The sequence below is a fragment of the Medicago sativa genome, chromosome 2 (genome assembly GCF_051527215.1).
Source record: "Medicago sativa cultivar Bolivia chromosome 2, Bolivia_mono, whole genome shotgun sequence".
NCBI lineage: Eukaryota > Viridiplantae > Streptophyta > Magnoliopsida > Fabales > Fabaceae > Medicago > Medicago sativa.
The window spans coordinates 12883619-12899044 of record NC_140750.1 but is presented as its reverse complement, the minus strand read 5'-3'; the positions used below and the strand labels follow the sequence as shown (position 1 = coordinate 12899044).

The following is a 15426-nucleotide window of genomic DNA, read 5'->3' as shown; positions in this document are numbered from 1 at the left end:
TTCAAAGAGCAGGTGGGTCTGATCAACCCAACAACCAACAGAAGCTAGCAATCTACTTCATGACCAATCTGGAAAAGATAAACTTTCCAAGATATGTATTGGATCATCTCTGCTGGGCTATTAATGAAAGCACAGTCAAAGGAAGGAAACAAGTGCCCTATGGAAGATTGCTCTCTGAGATCTTTTATCAAGGGAAGGTGCTGGATTTGTTGAGAAGAACAAGGGATGCTTCTGATAAATGCTTCGAAGTTTCTACTGCAGAGAAGACTATCAGTAGCAAGACTTTGCATTCAATGCACTTTTTCAAGACAGCTCCTAAAGATGAGAAATGGTTGGAGTTGACCACAGAAGAATCTGAGATTATCAGGGACTTTCCTTCCATAGTTAAGGAAAGTAATCCTGAACACTTAGCTAGATTAGTAGCTGAGTACGTCTTGGAGGAAGATGCGAGGTCTCAGGAGGAAGCTGCTCTTGCTAAAGGGAAAGGCAAGAAGGCCAAAGCAGTTGCTGTGTCAGAAGCTGCTGTTTCTGATGCACCTAAAGGGAAAAGGGCCAGAACTAGTTCTGAATCTGATGCTGCTCCTACTAAAGGAAAGAAGGCCAGAACTAGTACTGAGTCAGAAGCTGTTAAACCTGTTTCTATCAAGGAAAAAGGAAAGATGCAGAAGGTTGGTGCTGCCTCTATTCCTCAGAAAAGAAGAAAAGGTAAGGCAGATTTGGTAATCACCCAAGAGCAGCTGGAGGAAGCTCTTGAAGAAATGGAGAAAGAAGAGGCTGATCCCAAGCTGAAGAAGAAGAAGGCTCCCCTTCAACTTGTGAGTCCTATGGTTGAGATGACTCCAATAAGGAAAAGGATGGCAGATGAACGTGCTTCTGATCTTATATCAGACAGAAAGGAACAAAAAGCACAATACATTCATCAAAGAGATGAAAAGCTCAAGGCCTTGGGATTGGAAGATTGTGATAGGTTCTACAAAGATAAATTGGCTGAAGTAAGAGCCATTGCTGGTAAGCCTACTGAAGACAATGAGGAAGACGATATGATGCTCATTTTTGAAAATGCTCCAGAAGAGGGAACTTCAGAAGTAGTTCCTCAAGCTGCTGATCCACAAAAGATCACTTCTGAAGCTGGCCCTGCAGATCAGGTAATTCAGATTCCAGTCACCTCTCTCCCCATTTCACCCTTTTCACCATCAGCACCTGAACCAATAGAAGACACTTCTGTCTTAGACAATCTTGCTCTCCACTACTCAGGTGAGTTACCCATAGACAAATTTACTTCAGAAAAGGCCTCTGAAGCAACTCCAGAAGCAGCTGCTTCTGAAAATGTTGTTTCAGAAAACCCCCATCAACAAACACCTGAACCACATAAACCCACAACACCTCCACAATCACCAACAGCTACCATTGACCCCCAACTCAACACTCAAACATCATCTTCACCACAACAACCACCAACTGAAACTGAATTTCAACCTTTACCTGAACACTCCCCAGAACCAACTCCCATGGATGTTGACATCTCTCTAGTCAATGTTCAAGCCTCAACCTCTACCACTCACATTGCCTCTGACCAGCCTTCATCTTCAAACACACAAACACACTTTACCATTCCAGTTCCTAACCCTGTTCAAGATTTGGAAATCAGTGATTCTGATCTTGAAATCCTTGAACAACCACCCTCAAACATCCTGGAATCTAGATATATTAATTCTGAGCTTCTCTCAATCCTGAGTCAGTTGCATAATCTTGTGGATCAACGAAGGACAATTGATCTCACAAGTGCATATGATGACTCCTGGGCATCTCTTCAGAACCGGGCAACTGAGCTAATTGAAAGCATAAGGGCTAAGTGCATCAGAAGCAAGGAAGCTTCTGTCAGGAAGTTAATGGAGCATCTGAATCAGAGTCTCAGAGTAAGAAGTTCTACACTGCTCCTGGCAAACCAGCCTTTCTTCTCAGAAACGGACTACTTGACCAGAGAAGCCAGGTTGTGTAAGCTTCTGAAGAAACAGATGGCACAGCAGCAGCAAGAAGCTAAGGAAAGGGAACAGGCTCTTCTCCAGAGGCAACAACAGCTTGAAGAACTGTTGCAGAAGAAGATTGAAGAAATGGAGGAGATGAAGAAACAACATCAAACCAACCCTTAGTTGCACACCCTTGTGTTTTTCTTTTTGTTTGTTGTTTGTTTTAAATTCCTAGTCCTTGCTTCTGAAACCATTCTGTTTTAATTCTCTTTGCTTCTGAATGCTTACTGATTCTGACTGTTTAGCTGCTTCTGACAATTGATATACATGTTCATATATTTTGCTCTGACTTATTTAGTTCACTTTCTTTTATACTCTCTCCTGTTTGAGTTTTTCTCATATCTTTTTGTCTTTTATGCTTAAATCTTTTTATTTTTTTTGATAATGACAAAAGGGGGAGTATATGTGACAAGTATTTAAAGGCTCTGAGCCCCATTAATGGCATTTGAAATTTTTGAAAAAATTCTATCATTTTTTCTTACCTTATTGGTATAAGCTATGAACGAATGAAGGAGTATCAAAATTCAAGTAAAATTAATTGAACCATTCTTCTTATCTATAAGTTAATTCTTTCAATGATTCAATTTTGTTTTTAAGCTCTGATAATTTTATTGCGCGAAAAATGAATTTAATTAACCTGGATAGAACTTAGGGGGAGCTTACAAACCTCACCTTAAAGACTATCAGACTCAGGGGGAGTTTGAGCTTACAAACCTCAGATTCTGAGCTTACAAACCTCAGAACCCCAAAGTCAACTTGTTAATTAGATTAACAACAATTGATCAATTTTAAATACTTTTGTTTGTCATCATCAAAAAGGGGGAGATTGTTGGAACAAAATGTGTTTAACAATGAACCTTAAAGGGTTTTGATGATAACAAGGTATTAAAAATTGTAAATTGGACTAGCTAATATTTGTTCAAGTGTACAGGACCATAATTATAAAGTTACATCATCATTGGTTCTGAATGAGCAAATAAAGAGCTATGGAAACAACAAAAATTTGAAGCTTGGACGCTCCTGAAGGCAACTTGCTACTGAAGAGAAAAAGCGCTCCTGAAGTCAAGCTGCTCCTGAAGAAATAGCGCTCCTGAAGTAAGCTGCTCCTGAAGAATAGTGCTTCTGAAGACAAGAGGTCCAGAAGCCACATCATCAGAAGCTGCGTCATCAGAAGCTGCAGAAGTCATATCATCAGAAGCTGCCTCATCAGAAGCCATTTCACCAGAAGCTGAATATCAACTGGATTTGCAAAGAATCAAGAATTGAAGAATTATCAATGCAAAAGCTGTCTATTGGATTCGAAAACACAAACAAAGGATTAGTGGAGTTTGCAACGGTCATTTCAAAGGTGTTTGAAGGCGTGTGTTTGCAATTTGGACGAAAGCGTTGACATTGTACTTTGTACGAATTGTACAACCACGTTCTCCACTACTCTGTTTTGTGTCCACGCTACAGGACAAGAAAACAGCTCCAGAATACGGTTTCGCCTGCATAGATGTTCCTTTGGATAAGGAATGGATTTCAAATTTGTTCTTCATAGGACAACAACCAAATCAGGCAATATATCATTGGTGAAAGATCAAGCTTCAACAACGACTCTTTGGTGCGCTGGCAATTTCACAACGTCTCTCTCACACCTCTATATAAAGGAGTGAAGACCTAGAGATTTGGTAATGCAAGAACGCTGAACGAAAGACTCACAAGATTTTCACAAGTACCAAACCTCTGCTGAAATTGTTCTGCATTCACTTAGAATTTCTGTGTCTCAAGTCATATCTTAGAAATTCTTAAGTCCATTGAGTCTGTATCTGATTTGTATTGTGAGCACCTCTGATTGTATATCAAGTGTTCAACCTTAAACAATTTTCTGTGTAATTTTGTTTAGTTAAGAAGTCTCTTGCAGTTGTGCTTGAGCAGGAAGTCTCTTGATTGTGTTCTTGAGCAAAGGAAGTCTCTTGCTTGTGTGCTTGAGCATTGGAAGTCTCTTGCTTGTGTGCTTGAGCATTTGTAATCAGATATTACTCATAGTGAAATCTCCTTGGAAGTGCAAGGGGGACTGGACTACTTCCGGATTGTGGAAGGAACCAGTATAATTGCTTTGTGTCGTTCTTCTTCTCTCTCTCTCTCTGTTTTATTCCGCTGCATTTAGATTCTGATTATCACTTCAGAAGCTGTCTCACTTAGCTTCTGATCAGTGTGTTCAGTTTTTAGGAGAAACGAAGAATTTTTCTAAAACACAATTCAACCCCCCTTCTTGTGTTTTTCTCACCTTCAGTCCGCTCCAATTTTGAACAAATAAGGCTCATCCCACACAAAGTGGTTAGTGATGACATTCTGTCATTACGTAATATTAGGGACTTATTGTGACATTTTGATAGAGTTCTCATGCAATTTATACTGTTCTGGAGTGCAAAAAGCTTAAAATTTGAAGTCTGTTCGAAGGAAATCGCGCCACGCCAATTTCAAGCCGTGCTGCGATTTTTGAAGCAAAAATACACACTTCCTGTAAAGGGGAAATCGCGGCACGCCAATTAACAAGGCGCGGCGCGATTTTGATGGGTCAGGCCCATGACTTCTATAAATACTGCACTCAATCTGAAGAACAGGGGTTACGATTTTGGAGAACGAAAGTGCGATTTTAACACCCAGAAGGCTGCAGCGGAGAGGATTTCATCATCTCTAACCCAGTTTATGTATGTTTTAATTCTTTCATTGATTATGCTATTTGTAAACTCAATTATGAGTAGCTAAATCTCTTAGAGATTAGGTCGGAGATGAACCTATGTAACCCTAATTGATCATATGTTGCTGTGAAACTCTATTACTTATTAATGATATTCTAGTTTTCATTCAATTCAATTGTTCTTACTGCTTTTTATATCCTGATCAAATATAAACATGATTTTGTGAGATCGAATGACTACTGACCATAGCTTTCGACTTAGACCTAATTGAATTGTTCTAATAAACATGGTTAGTCTAGGAATGGATAATCGTTTGTTAGTGATATTAGGTTAACGTGCTTAAACCTTTGATGATTATTAGACCACCTAAGGAATTAGGGGCTGTAGTTTAAAAAGAGGGTCCTAACTCAAGGGATTGATTAGGGCTAATTTGTTAACTATCGTAAAACTAGAGAATCATTAGTAATAATAGGTGCAGTAACCAATTAGGGGAAACATAGAGGATTCGAAGACCTGATCTCATCTCTCTCCATATTTTCTTAATCAAACCTATTTCTTTTATTTGATTTCTTAAAATCAAACCAAATCTACTGCCTAGTGGCAAACTAAAATAAACCTTTATACATCCTATTTTTATAACGCAATTGAATTATTGAAGTTAAAAACAGTCCTCGTGGGATCGATATTTTTACTACTTCGATAGTATTTGGTGCACTTGCCAGAATTCTATCAAGTTTTTGGCGCCGTTGCCGGGGACTGTTAAGTCATTTCAATTTGGCAATTACGTTATTATTTAGGATTTCTGTCTTTTATATTTTTGTATATATATTTATAAAAAAAAAAATTATTATGCTCTTTGTTTTCTTCTCATTGTACTGTGCTACTGAAAAGTTTATCCAAGTTTGCAGCTATGATAGACAGGTTACTCCTCTATGACACAGAAGAGATTGCTAAGTTGCAGTATGAAAAATATATGCTATCTTTTAAGATCAAAATTTTGGACAACAAAATCTCGAATTGTGGTCGTTATGAGGCGAATCAACCAGGTAGTGATGGTGAAGGGAAGAAAGAGGTGATCAACATCGATTACAATACTCAACTTCAGAATATTTTAGATGATTTCTTGGTGTCAAATCAAGTTTCATTTGAGAAGTTTGATGTTCAGTGTGGTGATCTTGTTGAGAAAGCACATGAGTCTCAGAGGAAGCTAGTTCAGATGGAGACTGAATGTCACAAGGTTGTTGTGGAAGAAAATCCCAAAGTAAGGAGTGTTGACATTTTCCCGAAGTCTGAACCAACGGAGGTTGAGGAAATCACTCGTGTGCAGATGGATGCACGTCCTTCTCTAAGGTGGGAGAGCTTAAATTCCAAAGGTTTAACTGTGAGTGCATGGGAGCATCTACTTCTTTGTTACAAATTCATGGAATTCCTACCAAACAAGAGGAAGAAGAAGGATGATGTGTTCTTTCTGACATATTTGCCACCCTAACAGTGGTTGAAGCGTCAAGCTCAATGACGTAAAAGAAAGCGCTTGGTGGGAGGCAACCCACTATTTATTTTTCAGGTATGATTTTATTGCTTTCAAATACAAAAATACAAAAATATTTTTCTTTTCTTTTAAATACGAGGCAGGAAAGTTTTAAAAAATTTGTTCAAGTATACCTCCTGCAAAGAAAATCATGCAAGGTACTGATGTCTTGCATGATTCTTTCCTCAAAAGTTTTTCAAAAATTCAATGAACTTAGGCATTTTTCAAGAAAACAAAATTTTTGGCCTGAGGAAGCAAAGCATGCTCCCTGTTTGATCAAAATCGCACCGCGCCTTGTTATATGGCGTGCCGCGATTTTGCCTACCAGTCTATAAAAACCCAGCTTTTCCACCATTTTTCCCATTCCATTCTTCCTACCTTTCTCTACCAAAACTTCCCTAAAATTCCATTCACGAATTTTTCTAATCTTCATCTCCTTTTTCACTTCCTAAACATCATCTACCCACAATCCTATCATCAATTCATCAATCCAAACCACCACCAAACCACCATCATTCCCAACTTTCCCAAACTTCACAAAACTTCCCTTTCACCATCTTCCTAAACCACAAATGGCCTCCAACCAAAGAAACACCCGCTCAAAGAAAACCACCAACCCAAAACCATCCACAAGCAAATTCAAACGCCCTCGTGCCACATCCGAACCACCCGAAAACGCCATTCATTTCAGCAATGACCAAGCCCAAGAGTTCCACCAATCCATGAAAAGTTTTGAAGTTGTGGGGGAGAGAAAGTTTGACTTCACAAGGCTTGTTAAGTATCCGTTCTTTGAGGCTGAATTACGAAGGAGAGGGTGGACGAAGTTGAATGAGGTGATCGAAGAAGCGAACAACAAAACCGTGATCGTTGAATTCTTTGCAAATGCACGGGTTTCCGATACACCCTTTCAATCTTTTGTTTGGGGCAAGACCATTGATTTCAGCCCTGAAGCGCTTAATGAATGGCTGAATGTTCAACCACCGGAGGAGTGTTGGGTTGAGAAACTGAGGAGGGAGAGATTTGGTATGACAGAGGATACATTTGATGACATCATTACCACGATGTGTAGGCCTGGATCGACTTGGAAAAAGTCCCGGATGCTTACCTATGCTGAGATGTTACCATGATGATGTGAACATGGGCTGATCTACTGATGGATTAGCATTTTCTGCTTTGTATTTTATTTTCAGTCATTTTTCTTTTGATGTATTTTTTTTTTATTTTCTTTTTAATGTCGAAGTCCATTGAACTTATTTCCCTATTGTAATTGCTCCTGCACTTGTTTTATTAATGAATTTGTTTTGTTTCATGTGACCTATTCCAGTTTAGTAACAGTTGTTTGACGAAACGGTATTCCAAAAGTTCTAAAGGAGGGGTGACTTGATTCAAAGGCGAAGTGTACGGCGTTGCTAGGTAGTCACATACTCCCAGAAATCTCAGCCATAAGGTTCATTGCCAAATTTTGTTTTTCAATTTACTTATATTTAGATTAGTTTTCCATGCAACTACATTTCTAGAACTTGCATTGTTTCTCTATTATTGATTGGTCTTTGTTAATTACACACTGAGGCAAAAGTGCTTGGTCCTGTGAGCCTTTTTGAAGCCTACCCTGTTTTAATTTGTTGAATTTATCCTTTCTTAACCAATTGTGAGCCGGTAGGATTAAAACTTTTTGTTCGGTGACAAACTACATTACAAGCCTAGAGACTTTTAGGACTTGTCCCTTAATGTATTTTCTGAGTTAAGGCATTGTAGAATGTTGCTAAAGATTAAGTTTGGGGTTGCTATTGGAATTTGCAACCAACTAAGTTTGGGGTGGGGGTACTAGAGAATAAGAGAACAAAAATTAAAAGAAATATGAAATTGTTATGCAAAATATACACAAAAATGGTGTATTAAAAAAAAAAGAAATTGAATGATGAAAAAGGGACAAAACATTGAAAATCCGAGTAACTTCAAACTCGATTGTCCCTAAATGTTAAAAATATTCTCTAGTACCTTTGCATTGATTGTTATTTCAAAAGGTGAATGATCGAAGGATTGAATTTTGTGCTTTAATTTACGTAGGAATGCCTAACTCAAATTTTGTGTAGCCTACTTATCCAAATATATCCCACCTTTCACCTAAGCCCCGTTATAACCCTAAAGACCTCAAAAGTGTGTAATGATATTGACTTTGATTGATATCTAGAAATTTTTCAAGCGTATGGTAATATGTAGACCTGCATGTCGACTGGTAGAACCCTATTTCATATTGTTGCGTGGAGTTGTGAATTGGTGGATGCGAACAAGTCAAACTAGCTCATCTTTAGCTAGAAGGAGAATGAACTTTTGGGTACTATCGTTTTGTCAGGTAACTGTTATTTTACTGTCGTTTGTCACTGTTGCAAGCAAATTCCTTGAGGACAAGGAATGGTTTAAGTTTGGGGTTGTGATGACATTCTGTCATTACGTAATATTAGGGACTTATTGTGACATTTTGATAGAGTTCTCATGCAATTTATACTGTTCTGGAGTGCAAAAAGCTTAAAATTTGAAGTCTGTTCGAAGGAAATCGCGCCACGCCAATTTCAAGCCGTGCTGCGATTTTTGAAGCAAAAATACACACTTCCTGTAAAGGGGAAATCGCGGCACGCCAATTAACAAGGCGCGGCGCGATTTTGATGGGTCAGGCCCATGACTTCTATAAATACTGCACTCAATCTGAAGAACAGGGGTTACGATTTTGGAGAACGAAAGTGCGATTTTAACACCCAGAAGGCTGCAGCGGAGAGGATTTCATCATCTCTAACCCAGTTTATGTATGTTTTAATTCTTTCATTGATTATGCTATTTGTAAACTCAATTATGAGTAGCTAAATCTCTTAGAGATTAGGTCGGAGATGAACCTATGTAACCCTAATTGATCATATGTTGCTGTGAAACTCTATTACTTATTAATGATATTCTAGTTTTCATTCAATTCAATTGTTCTTACTGCTTTTTATATCCTGATCAAATATAAACATGATTTTGTGAGATCGAATGACTACTGACCATAGCTTTCGACTTAGACCTAATTGAATTGTTCTAATAAACATGGTTAGTCTAGGAATGGATAATCGTTTGTTAGTGATATTAGGTTAACGTGCTTAAACCTTTGATGATTATTAGACCACCTAAGGAATTAGGGGCTGTAGTTTAAAAAGAGGGTCCTAACTCAAGGGATTGATTAGGGCTAATTTGTTAACTATCGTAAAACTAGAGAATCATTAGTAATAATAGGTGCAGTAACCAATTAGGGGAAACATAGAGGATTCGAAGACCTGATCTCATCTCTCTCCATATTTTCTTAATCAAACCTATTTCTTTTATTTGATTTCTTAAAATCAAACCAAATCTACTGCCTAGTGGCAAACTAAAATAAACCTTTATACATCCTATTTTTATAACGCAATTGAATTATTGAAGTTAAAAACAGTCCTCGTGGGATCGATATTTTTACTACTTCGATAGTATTTGGTGCACTTGCCAGAATTCTATCAGTTAGCATCATGGAGGAACTTCTTGCGTTGTTGCCATTCAAAATCTTCCGGAATGAACCCGGTTGCTTTGTAGTTCACCATGTCGGCAAACCACGGTCTCACATTGATTGCTAGCAACCGTTCATCTGGAAATTCTTCACGAACCTCCGGTTCATTCTTGGTTACCTCATTGTTTGTCAACCTTGAAAGGTGATCAGCTACAAGATTCTCCGTGCCTTTCTTATCCTTGATCTCTAAGTCAAACTCTTGAAGCAACAACATCCAACGGATGAGCCTTGGCTTTGAGTCGGACTTAGTAAGGAGATACTTGATAGCTGCATGGTCAGTATAAACAACAATTTTGGAACCCACAAAGTAAGAACGAAATTTCTCCATTGCATAAACTATTGCAAGTAACTCTTTTTCAGTTGTGGCATAATTGATTTGTGCCTCATTCAAAACCTTACTTGCATAGTGATTAGCATGAAAAATTTTATCCTTACGTTGACCCAAGACCGCACCAACAGCATAATCACTTGCATCACACATTAATTCAAAATTTAAATCCCAATTAGGAGCAATGATTATTGGTGCGGTGGTCAACTTTTCTTTTAAAGATTCAAATGCATCAAGACATTCATTATCAAAAACAAAAGACTTATCTTTGTTGAGCAAGTTGCTCATAGGCTTTGCAATCTTTGAGAAGTCTTTGATGAACCTCCGGTAGAAACCGGCATGACCAAGAAAACTCCGCACACCTTTGACATTTACCGGTGGAGGAAGCTTTCCTATGACATCGACCTTTGCTTGGTCTACATCAATACCCTTAGCAGAAATCTTATGACCAAGGACAATACCCTCGGTAACCATGAAGTGACATTTCTCCCAATTGAGCACCAAGCTAGTTTCAATACACCGCTTCAGCACGGTATCCAAGCTCTTCAAACACGTATCAAATGATGAACCAAAAACCGAGAAATCATCCATGAACACCTCCATGCATTTTCCAATAAGTTTGGAGAAGATTGCTTGAACACACCATTGAAAAGTTGCGGGTGCATTACACAAGCCAAATGGCATTCTTCGATAAGCAAAAATACCAAAGGGGCAAGTGAAAGCCGTCTTCTCGTGATCATCTGGATTCATGGCGATTTGATTGTAACCGGAGTAACCATCTAGGAAGCAATAAAAGGATTGACCGGAGAGTCTTTCAAGCATTTGATCCATGAAGGGCAAGGGAAAGTGATCCTTCCTTGTTGCTTGATTGAGTCTTCTATAATCTATACACATCCTCCATCCGGTGACGGTTCTAGTTGGGATCAACTCATCTTTATCATTAGTGATCACCGTCATTCCTCCTTTCTTAGGAACTACTTGAACCGGGCTTACCCAAGCACTATCCGAGATAGGATAGATCATGCCGGCTTCAAGCAACTTCACTACTTCCTTTCGCACCACCTCTTTCATGTTTGGATTCAAGCGGCGTTGCGGTTGTGCTACCGGCTTGAAGTTTTCTTCCATCATAATCTTGTGCATACAATAAGATGGACTTATCCCTTTCAAGTCGGATAACTTCCACCCTATTGCTTCTTTGTTGGCCTTGAGAACCTCGACCAACTTTGTTTCTTCATCGATGGACAAGGAGCTACTAATGATCACCGGTTTTGTACCATCTTTCTCAAGAAAAACATATTTCAAATTAGATGGTAAAACATTTAATTCTACCTTGGTGTCATCAACTTTGGCTTCTTCCTTGGATTCTTCTTTCAAATCTTCAAGTATGGCTTGATTAGGAAGAACCTCCTTCAAGGAATCTAGCTCCTTCAAACACTCTTCAATGGCACTTGCTTCGTCTTCATCAATAGCATTGAGTGCGTCCACCAAAGCACTCTCAAGGGGTGTTCTATTGTGCATTTGCTTCCGAGTAGTCAAGATGACTTCTTCGGTTGCATCCATTTTGAAACACGCACCCTTGTCTTTCGAGTACTTCAAAGCTTCTCGGATGTTGAAGGTAACCTCTTCATCATTTACCTTGATCTTCATGATATTATCATCAAGATCAATCATCATCCGAGCCGTTTGCATGAAATTCCTTCCCATTAAGATAGGCACATCCTCATCTTCTTCGACATCCATAACCACAAAATCAGCCGGAAAAATAAATTTGTCCACTTTTACAAGAACATCTTCGGCCATACCTAATGGTTTTGCAAAGGATTTGTCGGCCAATTGCAACATCATCCTAGTCCGCTTTATACAAAGGTCACCAACTCTTTTGGCAACGGACAAAGGCATGAGATTGATGCTTGATCCAAGATCAAGTAGTGCTTTACCCACATGTGTTGTGCCAATAGCTACCGGTAGAGTGACTCTTCCCGGATCTTGCTCTTTCTTTGGCATTGTTCTTTGAATAATAGCACTACAATTGGCATCGATTTGGATCGTCTCTTCATCGTTGATTCTTCTTTTCTTGGAAAGGATATCTTTCATGAACTTCGCATAGACCGGCATTTGCTCCAAGGCTTCTGAGAATGGTATATCAATTTGCAACTTCTTGAAGAGTTCAAGAAACCTTGCGTATTGCCGCTCTTTGTCTTTCTTCGATGGAGCATGTGGGTATGGTAAGCGTTGAGCCACCACTTGCTTCTCAACTACTTGTTTCTTCCCTTTATCTTCCCCCACATCTTTATTCTTCCTCTCCATCTCCACTTGTACCTCAAGATCTCTTTTTTGATTTTTTTCTTTTTCAACTAATGCTTCTTTATTCTTTATATACACTTCCTCCTCTATCTCTACACTATCCTCCTCGAACTTCTCTATATCCTCCTCGTTAACAACTTCATCTTCCTTCTCTTCAACAACAATATCATCACCTACCCCTTTACCTACTACTCTCCCACTCCTTGTAGCTATAGCTTTTGACTGCTATGCCTTGTGGTGCTCCTTAGGATTTGGTTGAGTGTTAGCGGTGAAAGCTCCCAATTGCGGAGGACCTTGAGCCATTTGTTGTGCTAACTGACCAACTTGTGTCTCAAGGCCTTTGATCGACGCGTCGGTGTTTTTCTGGTTAGCCATGGACACTTGCATGAATTGTTTCAAGACCTCCTCGGTGCTTTGGGAATTGTTAGGTTGTTGGGGGTTATTTGGTGGTGGGAATTGGTATTGATTATTGAAGGGTTGTTGGAATTGGGGAAAAGGTTGTTGGTAGAAATTTGATTGAGGATATTGGTAGTTATTGTTGTAAGGTGCTCTCCACGGTCTCTGAAAGTTTTGATTGGCCGGATATCTTCCTTGAGAATTGGAAGTACCCGGATTTTGGGATTGTTGTGAGGTTCCGGCATGTTGTGGTTGGTTAGGCCTTTGTTGGTTTCCCACATAGTTGACCTCTTCCTCTTCAAAAGAACCGGGTTCGGGACAATAGCCGGTTGGATGATCCCCCGTACAAAGTCCACAAGTATTGACTTGAGCGGTTCCTCCTTCTTGCTTGAGAGATTCAAGAATTTGTTTAGGCATAGCTCTCATCTCCTTTTGCATAGCTTCTATTTGTTGAGTGAGAAGCTTATTTTGAGCTAAGACCGCATCATTTGCTTCTAGTTCCAGAATACTGACTTTCCTTTGATTAGGATTCCGGTTGTGAGAGGATTTTCTTGTGTTGAGAGCCATTTGGTTAATGATTTTGACAGCTTCAGCTGGGTTTTTCAAAGCAATAGAACCTCCAGCACTTGCATCTAGCATCGTCTTGGACATGTCTTGTAGCCCTTGACGAAAAAGATATAGTTGCATTTGGCTATCAAAACCATGCTTTGGACAATTCCTTAGCAATGATTTATAGCGCTCCCAAGCTTCACAAAGAGTCTCACTTTGGCCTTGAGCAAAAGTTGTAATTGAAGTTTTAGCCTCAAGATGCCTATCCTCCGGAAAGAACCTTTCTTGAAATGCTTTCTCTAGCTCACCCCAATTTTCCATCAAAGAAGTTGGTTGATCAAGATACCACTCCTTAGCCTTCCCGATCAAAGAATGAGGAAACAATTGCACAAACACACCCTCTTCCTCATCTTCCTTCATACCAAGTGTACCGGCGGTAACATAGAAGTTGGTAAGGTGTTTATATGGATCCTCATGATCCATACCGGTAAACTGGTTATGAGTTATCAAGTTTATCAACCCCGACTTCAGCTCAATTGATTTGGCATTACGATTGCCAAGATTTGCTAGCCTCCTAGGACTAATCCACATAGGTAGAGCATCATTATCATTTTCCTGAGCCATGACTACTTCTGGTTCACTCTTCGGAGATGAATGTGGTGAAGAATGTGAAGAATCACCAAGTGAAATAGTATGCACCGAACCTGACGGAGAAGGAATAAAAAGTAAAGATTCCGGCTGAGCCAGCCTGGCTAATCTCCTAGCTTCCTTTGCTTGCTTTCTAAGTAACCTAGCAGTTTTCTCAATCTCTGGATCAAATTGTAGGTCTTCGTGAGCAACGGTACCTCGCATAAACAAAGTTCACCAAGACTATACCAAGTGGTTAGCATAAAAATAATGAATGATATATGTGTATAAGTATATGCATGAAAGAATTTTGTGCAAAATTGACTTAACATGACAAAATTGTTTCCATACTTATAATAAAATTTCCGTTACTCCCCGGCAACGGCGCCATTTTGATGTAAGATTTTTCCTACACGTCATATAACTATGTACACGTGAGTATATATAGGATCGTTTCCACAGGGAGTTACGTTTCATCATAAGCATTTACACAATCGTTCACATTAAGGGTTTGGATATAATTTGTTTGTTTGTAACACTATATCCATATTTGACACTAAAGTAAAAACGAGAGGGGATCGAACTATTTCGCTTGCGGTATAAGATAACGAGCAAGCATAACAGCAGCAATCTCTCGATCGATTAACAGACTCTAGCTTTATAACCAATATTATTACAATCATTTCTACAACATCCTTCGTGTCCAAAGCGACATCGTTATTTCTAAGTTAGCGTTTAAACATTCGTGTCCAAATTCCTTAAACGCTAACAAAGTCGATCGGATAACTTAATCGACCGTGTCCAACCTGATTAAGTATCCGAAAGCATTAAAAGCTTGATTAAAAGTAATTATCAAAGGTTTACAAACTTGTCAAGAGTGATATAACATAAGATAGATTGTTATTCTAGTTCTAGATTCAAGGGTTTGTGTCCAAATCATCTTGAATCTCTTTGAAAGCTTTAAAAGCAAGAATAACAACAATATTGAATCATTAAGCTAGAACCTTATATATTAAAAGATCAAAAGATTACATGATAGCTTGATTGTTACCTCAATACTACATAGAAGGTGATAGTTACATATAGACATGTAAACTAATGCAAGGAAGGAAGGAAAGATGAAGATTCCATGCCAAGATCCTTGATGTCTCAATGAATCTAGGGTTGAATCTACTCCTTAATCACTTGCTTTGTGTTTCTCTCTTTGAAATAGCTCTAACCTCTCTCTAGAAATGTATAAAATGTTTCAATGGAATAGTGAATAATAGTAGAGAGAGGGAAGAATGCTATTTAAATGGGCCTGCATTTTTACACCTGCGCTAATAGCGCAACTCACGCTAATAGCGTGGTAAGGCGGCCTATTTTCTGGCCAATAGGAGAGTGCCACGTTGGCCTTGCCCTGCTGCTACGCT

General features: G+C 39.0%; 1 protein-coding gene across 1 annotated transcript in view; it reads right to left on the bottom strand.

Moving 5' to 3' along the window:
• The window catches only part of LOC146944666 (uncharacterized), a 31211-nt gene that overhangs the window by 14848 nt on the left and 937 nt on the right, over positions 1–15426 (bottom strand). The window lies entirely within an intron of this gene.